General features: G+C 23.8%; 1 long non-coding RNA gene across 1 annotated transcript; it reads left to right on the top strand.

Annotated features, from left to right (window-relative positions):
* Nucleotides 1–2,112: 2,112 nt before the first annotated feature.
* LOC105362459 (uncharacterized) lies at nt 2,113–2,855 on the top strand. The gene is made up of 3 exons (XR_912886.1): nt 2,113–2,150; nt 2,625–2,690; nt 2,803–2,855. It is a non-coding gene; the product is annotated as an uncharacterized LOC105362459 (long non-coding RNA).
* Nucleotides 2,856–10,308: the final 7,453 nt, after the last annotated feature.

Raw genomic sequence — 10,308 nt, 5'->3', positions numbered from 1 at the left:
TGTTGCTAAATTTTTTCTTACAAATTTGACTAAAATATTTAATATTCAAATAAGTAATGATTATTTTTGTACATTTATTTGCATTAACACACATATAGTGAAAGAGGGAGAGTGAGAGAGAGAGAGAGAGAGAGAGAGAGAGAGAGAGAGAGAGGAGAGAGAGAGAGAGAGAGAGAGGGAGAGGGGGGTGAACGATTTAATAGCTTTATGTTAATAACATATAAAAATAAGAATTTACTAAACATTATCCTTTCTGATATTAATTATAAACATATTATAGTTCATGTTTTTCACAAAATCATTCATTATTACAGTTTTTAATGCTAGTAGTAATATTTATATCCGAATATAGAATTCGAAATATAAAATTGCACTTACACATTTACATAAAATCAAAATTTAATAATGTGAAGTTGTAGCATACAACTTAGAAATATTCTATAAGGACGGGAACGTTACTATAATTAATTGTTAAATTTAAGTATTATTATTATTATTCTATTATATATTTTGTATACGATTCTTATAATTTAAAATTATTCTTAAATGTAGAAAGAAACTATAATCATTTTATTACTATATTGATAAATGCTATAACAAGCATAAATAAAAATTCTTAATTAGATGTATATATATATATATATATATATATATATATATATATTGATCATTTAAAGCAATCATGAAATTATGAACTTCGTTAAAAGATAATTAAATGCAATCATATAAGAATAATAGACGTAATGTATTTCTAATGTTAAAATACAAGTTTTATATTATTCTTATTTTATTTTTTCAATTCAGATGCAGAGCCACATTGTATGGAGGATTGTAAAGTTTCATGTAGTTTCCTTTTTCAACCATCACTAGGTATTACAAAATTATTATAATATTAAATCATATTTACTATACTGTAAAATGTACATAATATTATTAACAATTCTAGATACAATGGAGGCAGAAGACTCCGGCATACATAGAAAGAGGCCAAGGACTGTTTATTCAAAATATAAAGAAACGTGAAAATATTGAAATAATTACTAAAATATTAATACTAATTTTAAATTCGAATAACTAAGCGTCCCATTTTCTCGTTTTTATTTATAAAATTAATTCATTTACAGTGTACAAATGATGTCGAGTTTTGATAAGAATTATTTGTTGTAAACTTAAATACCGAACTTCGATCAATCTTTTACACAGCATCGACTTTATATTAACATTGTCAACAGCAACGAAACTATTAAATCAGTGAAAAAATGATTAAATTTAAAATTGATTAAAATTTGCTACATTATACGTGATAAAAGTAACGTAAAAACAATAAGAATTAAGGTGCTTTAGATTTATATTTAGTGATAAGAACATATTGTAATTATAATGATGTCGTAAACATATTTTTCTATCAATTGACAATATTTGGGATTTTGATTTTCTAAGAGTATACAACGGACTTGTAGGAGTAGAAAATAAAATAGGAATATTTGAGCATCAAATGCGCAAACATGAATTAGATATTACAAATATACACTTTACGCAATTATAATCGATCATTTTTCCTTATTACATTTCATCATAATAATATTACTCGGGGTTTCCTTAACTTTAGATGATTCGAGTTGTAATTTGAATAATTTAGCAAATGCAAAGTCGGGAATTTCGTTGTTTCGGCACTGCTTGCTGTGCTTATGCTAAATTTTCGAAAATTTCGTATTAATTGATATCAGTTTCGTCTATAAAAAAAACATTTACAAATTATAATTACGCTTTATAACACACATAATAATTATAATCCAGAATTATAAGATATCATTCTTTTTTTTTTTTTTTTTTTTTATTAAAGTGTGTTTACTGAGTAGCTCACACAGAAATTCGTCTAACTATTCAATAACAAAAGCATTAAACCGGAAAGTGAGAAAATTTTATCTGTTTATCATACATATTTATGTATGTTTGTTTTACCTTTTGGTTGTACTATAAAAGATGACCCAACGACAAAATTTTAATAAATATCTCATATTGAGAATTTTATTCTATGCTGATATACAGTGATAATTATAAAATGAAGTCTGTTGCTGTAATTTGTTTATTTGTTATTTTCATTGCATCTGTTAATGGTAAATTAAAAGATTGTATCGAAGTATGTCAAGGTAAATACTTATTTTAATAATTTTTTTGTTTTATGTTTGAGTCGATACTTGTTTTCATATTTTATATAATAATTAATCATAAATTGTAAGCATCAGTGGTTATAAATATGATTTTTACCGATGAAATCAATTCTAATAAGAAATCAAGAATAATATGTTTTTTTATTTAAGAGATTTTAATATATAGCAACAACGATGAGAACAATTGTTAGTGATTTTATGAACATGTGTATGTAGAGTAACAATTTCAATGAGATGTATAAAATCAATTATATGACTAATTTTTATTTTATTTGTACCCTGGTATTTTATTATGATACTTCAGTCTGTAAAAGCATGTTAATGGTATTGGAATAAATTTCCCTTAAATAAATATCTCTAATAAATTCTACTTGCCTATCTTTCTTTCCAAATTTTTCCTACAAATATATACTAATAGTTTACTAAATTTACTTAAACGATATCTTCCAACAGTCGGAGCATCGAATCATGAAGTCATGTGGAATTGTGTTATGGATTGCCATCGAGCGGCTACATGTGGTCAGTGAATTTCTTACCATACATTTTCTTTCCTTTAATAATAATAAATTAAGCATTATTTACTAATATTATGCTTTCTTTAATAATATTTATTAATATGATTTTTTTGCAGGTGGATTTAAATTACCAAATGTTAATGCCTGCCTAGTTTACTGTAATATGCGTAAGATTCATATTTATGTTTTATTTTTCGTGATTTTTACTAAACAGTTTGTTTAAATATTATAATGTTAATGTTTATACATATCATGAATATTTTATATATAAATTCTACATATAGTATAGTATAAATCTATTAAATTTAAGAAATAACTTTTTATATTGATATGCGTTGAATTTACGAAGTTTAATTAACTTTTTCTCTTAAACCTTATCTTTAATTCATATCTTCGATTAATTATATTGAATTACTTGCCTAATTAGCTAAATTGAATTTTAATCTACGTAATTATTCATCGTAATGAGTAAATATACATAACGTAATCATTATATTTATTTTACTCGACTTTTAGGTGCTAAAACGGAATTCATAGATGATTGCAGAATTGCATGCACTTTCATCTTCCGACATGCTGGTGAGTCAATAACATTATAAAATGTAATTGTTTAATTTTATTCTTTTATTACCGTCAAGTGTGTAATAAAATTAATGAACTTTACAGCACAAAGTTCTGTAACGACAACTGAAAAATCTCAAGATTCGAAACCGGGAAAGAATAAATTATATGAAGCGAGCAGAAATACGTGTAAATAAAACATAATATTCAAAGGAGCACGAATATTGAATGTTTTAACTTGTTTATATAATTTATATTTATTATTTTATTTATAAAAATTTTCGTCTTATAAAAATTATACTTTCAAATTTATATGAAAATATATTAAGCTTCCGTATGATAAATCTGATTGTAAAAGTTTACATAAATATCAGCATAACTTTTATCAGAGATCCATATATTTAATGCGATGAACAAATATGTAATAAAGCGTGCTTGATTATTTAAAATCTGTTTGAAAAGAAAGTAAATTGTGAAAAAGTGGAAAAGTAAAGAGTGAAAATATAAAGTACTCGGCAGTTGATACATTCCCCCCCCCCCCCCCCCCCCCCCCCCTATACCTTTATCCCGTAGATTTTCATCTCCACGCACTTTTTCTGTCTTTTTGACTTTTCAATTTTAGTACGATGAAGGTTTAAACTTAAAACGCAGTTGTAGGATAATCTCGGTTGACTCTTGGTCCTCCCACCCAAATAATGATTTTAACCATCTTATAATCAAATTATTTGTTTTGTGCTATTTTCCGAGTTTTCAACAGTAAAGTTAGTTAAATCCTAATAAAAATATATTGATTAGGACGATTTATAATTTGTGTAACTTCATCTTGGAAAATATACGTACTTGGAATTATATTTTTATCAATAGCGCTCATTCAAAATACTAAGCTGTTATCTACTTTGTATTTCGTTATATTTAATTATTTATTGATTGATATGGGATCTTATTTTAATTAACTAATTTCGTCCAATCTAAAGTTTGATCTTTTTCCAATCAATTTTGAAATCATTTAATAATATAATATAATAAACTATAATTATATTCACTAATTATTGACTTTTCATTTATTTAAAAATACAATCTTCAGATTACATATAAATAGAGAATATCCATAAAATAAACAAATTGTGAAATAATAAGGTGATCATATTTTTATAAAAATTTCAATCTCCAATAATTATTCATGTAAATGGAAATTTTTTAATATATATAACGAAACTTTTCACATTCTTCTTATACTTGTTTAGATTTTTCTTATTATTCGAATAGCATAACGAATAAGTGTACAACTTTTTCAAAATTTATTTTTTAAACGTTTCATTTTTGAAAATCTACATTTTGTATGCAATCTAAAGTCATAGTCTAAGACTCTCATGTTGGCTTCTTGTGAATATGGTTAATACTACTTGGTTAATACTATTTTTTTACTGTCGTATCGTTTTTTTCATTATTTGCCAGTACTCTTTTCAATAAAAAAGATATCGGCTATTTATTTATCTTATCTATTGTCGATTGAAGAAAGACTTACAGTATAGTATAACACCACAGCAATCATCGACTTCTTTTGTTATGATAACGGAATACCTGTCACTCTCCGATACATAAATTAGCTATAATTTCTGCCTTTCTCTACATTCATCCATATAATTATCAATTAATCAATTATTATGCAGAGATAAATAATAAAAAATTTACCTCATTGATACTTGTACGTAGGGAAAAATCTAATCATGTGATTAGATTTTTCAAAATACTAAATAATCTTATTATTCCAATATTATTTTCTTCTTTTTCTTTAATCTATTAAATATAAAAATTTATTGTGTAATGATATAAAAATTAACTATCTAGTTATTTAATTTGGAACTACTAAATAAATTTATTTAATATTATTAATATTATTTACCTTCCAATTATTTAAATTATAAATTTTAATTAATTTTAATTATTAAGTTCATATACCAATAATTATAAATAATTAATGTTTTTTTAGCACTTTTAATACTTTTAAATTTAACTTTTAAATATAAGAATACTTTATTTATATATTTGCAATAAGGATAATTGCTTATCTCTGGTCCTATAACTGATTCCTAAAACTTTACTATAATATTCTCTTAGAGTATTATATTAGAAAAAGTATTATTAGAAAATTTATGGGCTTATAAATTTTCAAGTTTAAAATGTGTAAAAGCATTTTATTAATGTTTCATAGAAGTATCATTGTGATTTCATAATTATTTCAGATATATTGATATGTTCCCTTATTTTCGTACAACAAGTTCTCATAAATAACATAATAATGTGCAATTGATTTTAATTAAATAAGAATAAGATTTAAGAATATTAAAAGTTGAAATAAGCAATAAGAAATAAGAACAGTGAGAAAATTAATTGAATAGTTTGCTTATTATAACAATTCAAATTCAAATTAACGACATTTTTAGTTTGTTAAATTTTATTTGCCCAACTTTATTCATACAATAGTTTATACATTTAATTTTATATATAATTTCATAAGCTTACATGCCTTACACTTTTCACTAATATAAATTGATATTAGAGCACTATAATATTTATGTTATTAGTGTTTGTTGATGATTATTAACAACGGTAGGAAATTTAATGTTACCTCAATAAACATTTAGCATTTTATTTCAAGAATATTTAGTATTTTTTTCAACGAAATTTTAAACGATTGCAATAAGCCGTTTGGATTTTGCAATAAAGATATTAAGTAGCATGAATGATTTGACAAAATTTGAGCGGAAACAAGTAAATTATTTAAACCTATTAAGAATTTAATATAAGAAAATTATTGAAGAAAAAAATAATTATATTATCCGTGATGTAAATAGATTTTCCGTGCATGTCGTGTACATTTATTAATTTAGTAATTTTGTATTATCGCTGTTTTAGTTGTGCTATAAAATATTAACAGTTTGTAGGATTTCAATAGGATTTCTACATTCAAATATTTTTAATTTTTACTATTTGAATAAAATTATTCAAAAAAATGAAATTAGCGTTTTTACTTTTTTTTTTAATTTATAATTGTTTGTGCATCAGTCAATTGTTCAATAATAAATTGTCTTGATCTATGTAGAGGTAAATATATATATTATTGCAAGTTCTTATATAAAACTTTAGTAGTAATCCTAATTGCACAATATATAAATTTGAATTATTAATTTTGCACTAACTTTGCACTATTAATTTTGCTTTAATAAAGAGGAGCGACTTGAAGGAATCAAGCGTACAAGTAAGATATTTATTATTCAATAATTTAAATATTCAGAGGTAACATCATAACACTGTTTTCATTGTATATTTTCAAATTTAATTATAAATCACTTTAAAATAATTAATATATAAAATATATTAATCCAATTATAATTTTTATTACGGAATATTTTATATGCATATATGTTTATATAAACGATTATTAACTAAATTTTCTTATGTGTACATGTGTAATACATATTAACTTTAATCATAATGTATATACACAAAAATAAATAAAACAGGGACCGATAAAATGATATAAAATAAATATAATAAATTTTATTATACTTAAATGACTAATCTTATATTACAATAAAACTTTTTAATACAAATATGGGAACAGTTTTTTTTTTTTTTTTTTTTTATTGAATATTTATCTATCAAATTGAACCACTTTTTCATATAATGTATCTTACTTAGTTTCGAAAATTACATTTTTAGAATGATATATGTAATTCTTCATTCAAAATATCGAACAAAGTTATACTTTAAAATTCTGTATATTTCATTAATAATAGTAAATAATGTGATTTCATTTAAGTTATTTATTTTATTCCAGAAATTAAAAGAGAATTCGTGCAAGATTGTGAAATTGGATGTATGTTCAGCTTTGGTGTTCCTATATGTAATATGATATAATATTTAGAAAATACTATAATTATATTGTGATATCATATATTTCACTGATCTTTGTACATATGAATTTTAGCTTATAATCAAACAGAAATCCACATGATACTGCCAATGTCAGAGTGAGAAGATAATAGCATTCGTATATGTATAAAACTAACCATAAAGTTTATGTAAAGAAATTCTTAATTAATAACATAAATTTTGAAAATCATTCCACCAACGTATCGATATATCGCAACTTATTTAATAATTCAATTTTAATATTTATAAGTGAGATACTCCGCGACGACAATTGTATATAATAAAACTACCGTAAAAATAATAAGAATTAAAGTGCCTTAGATTGATATTTAGTGATAAGAACGCAATATAATTACAATTATATTATAAAAATATTTTTCTATCAATTGACAATATTTGGAATTTAGATTTGTAAGAATATTCAATGTAGTTGGATTGGTAGAAAGTAGAGTAAAAATATTAGAACTAATAGTTTACCAATAACTCATTAGTAATGTGCTTGAATCAAAATCCTCAACACAGACAACAAATTGTTCGATGAGTTCATATCTGTGTAAAACTATTCGGCAATTGCAAGTGTCAAAGCCTAATACAGATTAATCTATGTGATTGTGAAATAACGTATTACTAGTTTATATTATAAAATAGAAAATTATACTATTAAAATACAAATATTAGACATAATCTCGAATAATTAAACGTCATCGCTTGTCGCTTTTATTTATAAAATAAACGTATTTCCAGTAAGATATTATTTCGAGTTTGAATAAGGCTTATTTATTTAAAATTTGTTCAAAAAGACGAAGATAAATATTGAGTATTTAAATATGTAAGCGTGAGTAAAACGGTGTGAACGCCGAGTCGATGAAATTATAATGAATAGGAAAATTTAAAGTACTTTTGAATAAATATTTTATATCTCTGAATTCTAAATCTGATAAAATTTGAAAATTTTTTTATTAAATGTTCATATATTATATATTTCGATCTCCTGTCTCTCCTTCCTTAAAAAATGCTTTTATAATTTCCTTGATGCTTCATTATTTTTTCGACTTCTCGTACTTTCTTCACATAGTCATAATTACATGTTCTCGTGTACATTACGCGTTGTACATTCATCTATAATTATGACTTTTTAGTTGTATTTACAACTTTGATCTTAATAATTATACTAATTCCTTATTAAATTTACATAATTTTGTTTAAAAGAATAAAGAGAAATTGGCTATTATGGAGTTGTCAAGTGAATGTTTTGAAATTCATCAAAACGTTTTTATCAGACAATATTTAGTCGACTGTTCATTTTAATTAAATAACATTAACATTGTATAGAAATACAAAAAGGTATATGAAAAATTTCTAAACAGCATTTGCTCAATAAAATTTAATACATTCTGTTAATTTAATTATTATTTAATTATTTAATATAGAGATGAAATATATGGAGATTGCTGTAATTAAAAATATAATTTACAATTCGTTTATATAATTAGAGCAATATTTGGCAAAAGGAATTTAAATTATAATCAACAATTTATTTAAAATTATGTTACAAGCCAACTATAGTATTCCGATTATTTTCAATTCTGAAGCAGAACCGTTTGGAATGTAGGTAATTTCATTGATTTTTCAGATACACGAATATTCTTTAGTGAACAATTCTCAGAATTTTTAGAATTTTAAGAAAATCAATCTTTTACACAGCATCGATTTTTTATTATCATTATCAATAGGAATGAAGCTATTAAATGAGTGAAAAAATGATTAAATTTGTATGAATTAATTTTTTCATATCGCGACAAAAGCTTCATCTTATCTGATACTGAACTCAAGGAATAATTTGAGAATTTTTTTCGTTAATTTTCACGAGTTTCATAATTTTTTCACTAATTCATCAAATCCATCTTTATCAAATCCATTTCCTAATTATGTATCGACTAAATTTGACTATAAAACATTATCATATTACATCTCAATAATCATTCATTATAATTATTCTTACTATTCCTCAGATTAGTTTCCTGTCGTAAATTATGAATTATAAACGAAAAAAAATTTAATATAATGTTTATAACGCTATTAGAAATAACCAAGAAAACAATGCACACTATGCATTGGTAATTTAGCCTTTTTTAACTAAATATTTTTCAACATTCTCAGAGTAATCAAACATTTTGTTATTAATTTTTTCCTCTCTCCTTTATACAATAAAAATAAACAGAAAAATTTTACCTTTACCGTTAAATTTATATTTATCCATTGTCATACGATATTTTTCATCTTACTCTCTTGTCTACTGTCGCACAAGTATTCTACATATTCGAATGTAGGTGTTCACGTGCTTCACTTATATGTAGATTGAAGAGAGGCCAGTAAACGTAAATCGGATCTTCTTTATACGCGTATAGACGCACACGCACGCGCACACACACACAAGCATTCTCTCTCTCTCCTTGTGTATTTTATCTATCTGTCTCTCTTATATCCCCACGACTTCTTTTTGTTCTTTTTGTTGACTCAATCTTTTTGTTTTTGTTCTCTCTCTCTCTCTCTCTCTCTCTCTCTTTGTCTCTTTCTCTGACGGCAACTTTTTTTTTTTTTTTTTTATTAAAGTGTGTTTACTGAGTAGCTCACACAGAAATTCGTCTAACTATTCAATAACAAAAGTATTAAACAGGAAAGTGAATAAATTTTATCTGTTTTTCATATATATTTATTCATTTTTGTATTATCTATGTGCTGGTTTTACTATAAAAGATGACTGAACAGTAAAGTTTTGATAACTATTTCGTATTAGGAATTTTATTAGATGTTAAATATAGTTATAATTACAAAATGAAGATCATTGCTTTAATTTTTTTATTTTTTATGTTTCTTGCATCTGTTAATAGTAAATTAATTGATTGTATTGAAGTATGTCAAGGTAAATACTAATTTTTGTAATTTTATCATATTTTTGAGGCAATATTGATGATTCTTTCAATTAATGAATCGTATATTGCAAGTATCAGCGGGTATAAATATATAATTTTTACCGAAGAAATCAGTTGAAATAATATGTTTTTCATTTAAGAGATTTTAATATATCAGAACAACGATGATCCGGATGGTTAGTGATTTTATCA

The sequence above is a fragment of the Ceratosolen solmsi genome, unplaced genomic scaffold, assembly GCF_000503995.2.
Source record: "Ceratosolen solmsi marchali unplaced genomic scaffold, CerSol_1.0 scaffold41, whole genome shotgun sequence".
In the NCBI taxonomy this organism is placed as follows: Eukaryota; Metazoa; Arthropoda; class Insecta; order Hymenoptera; family Agaonidae; genus Ceratosolen; species Ceratosolen solmsi.
Note: the sequence above shows the minus strand (reverse complement) of the source record. Positions and strands in the feature narration are given on the sequence as shown.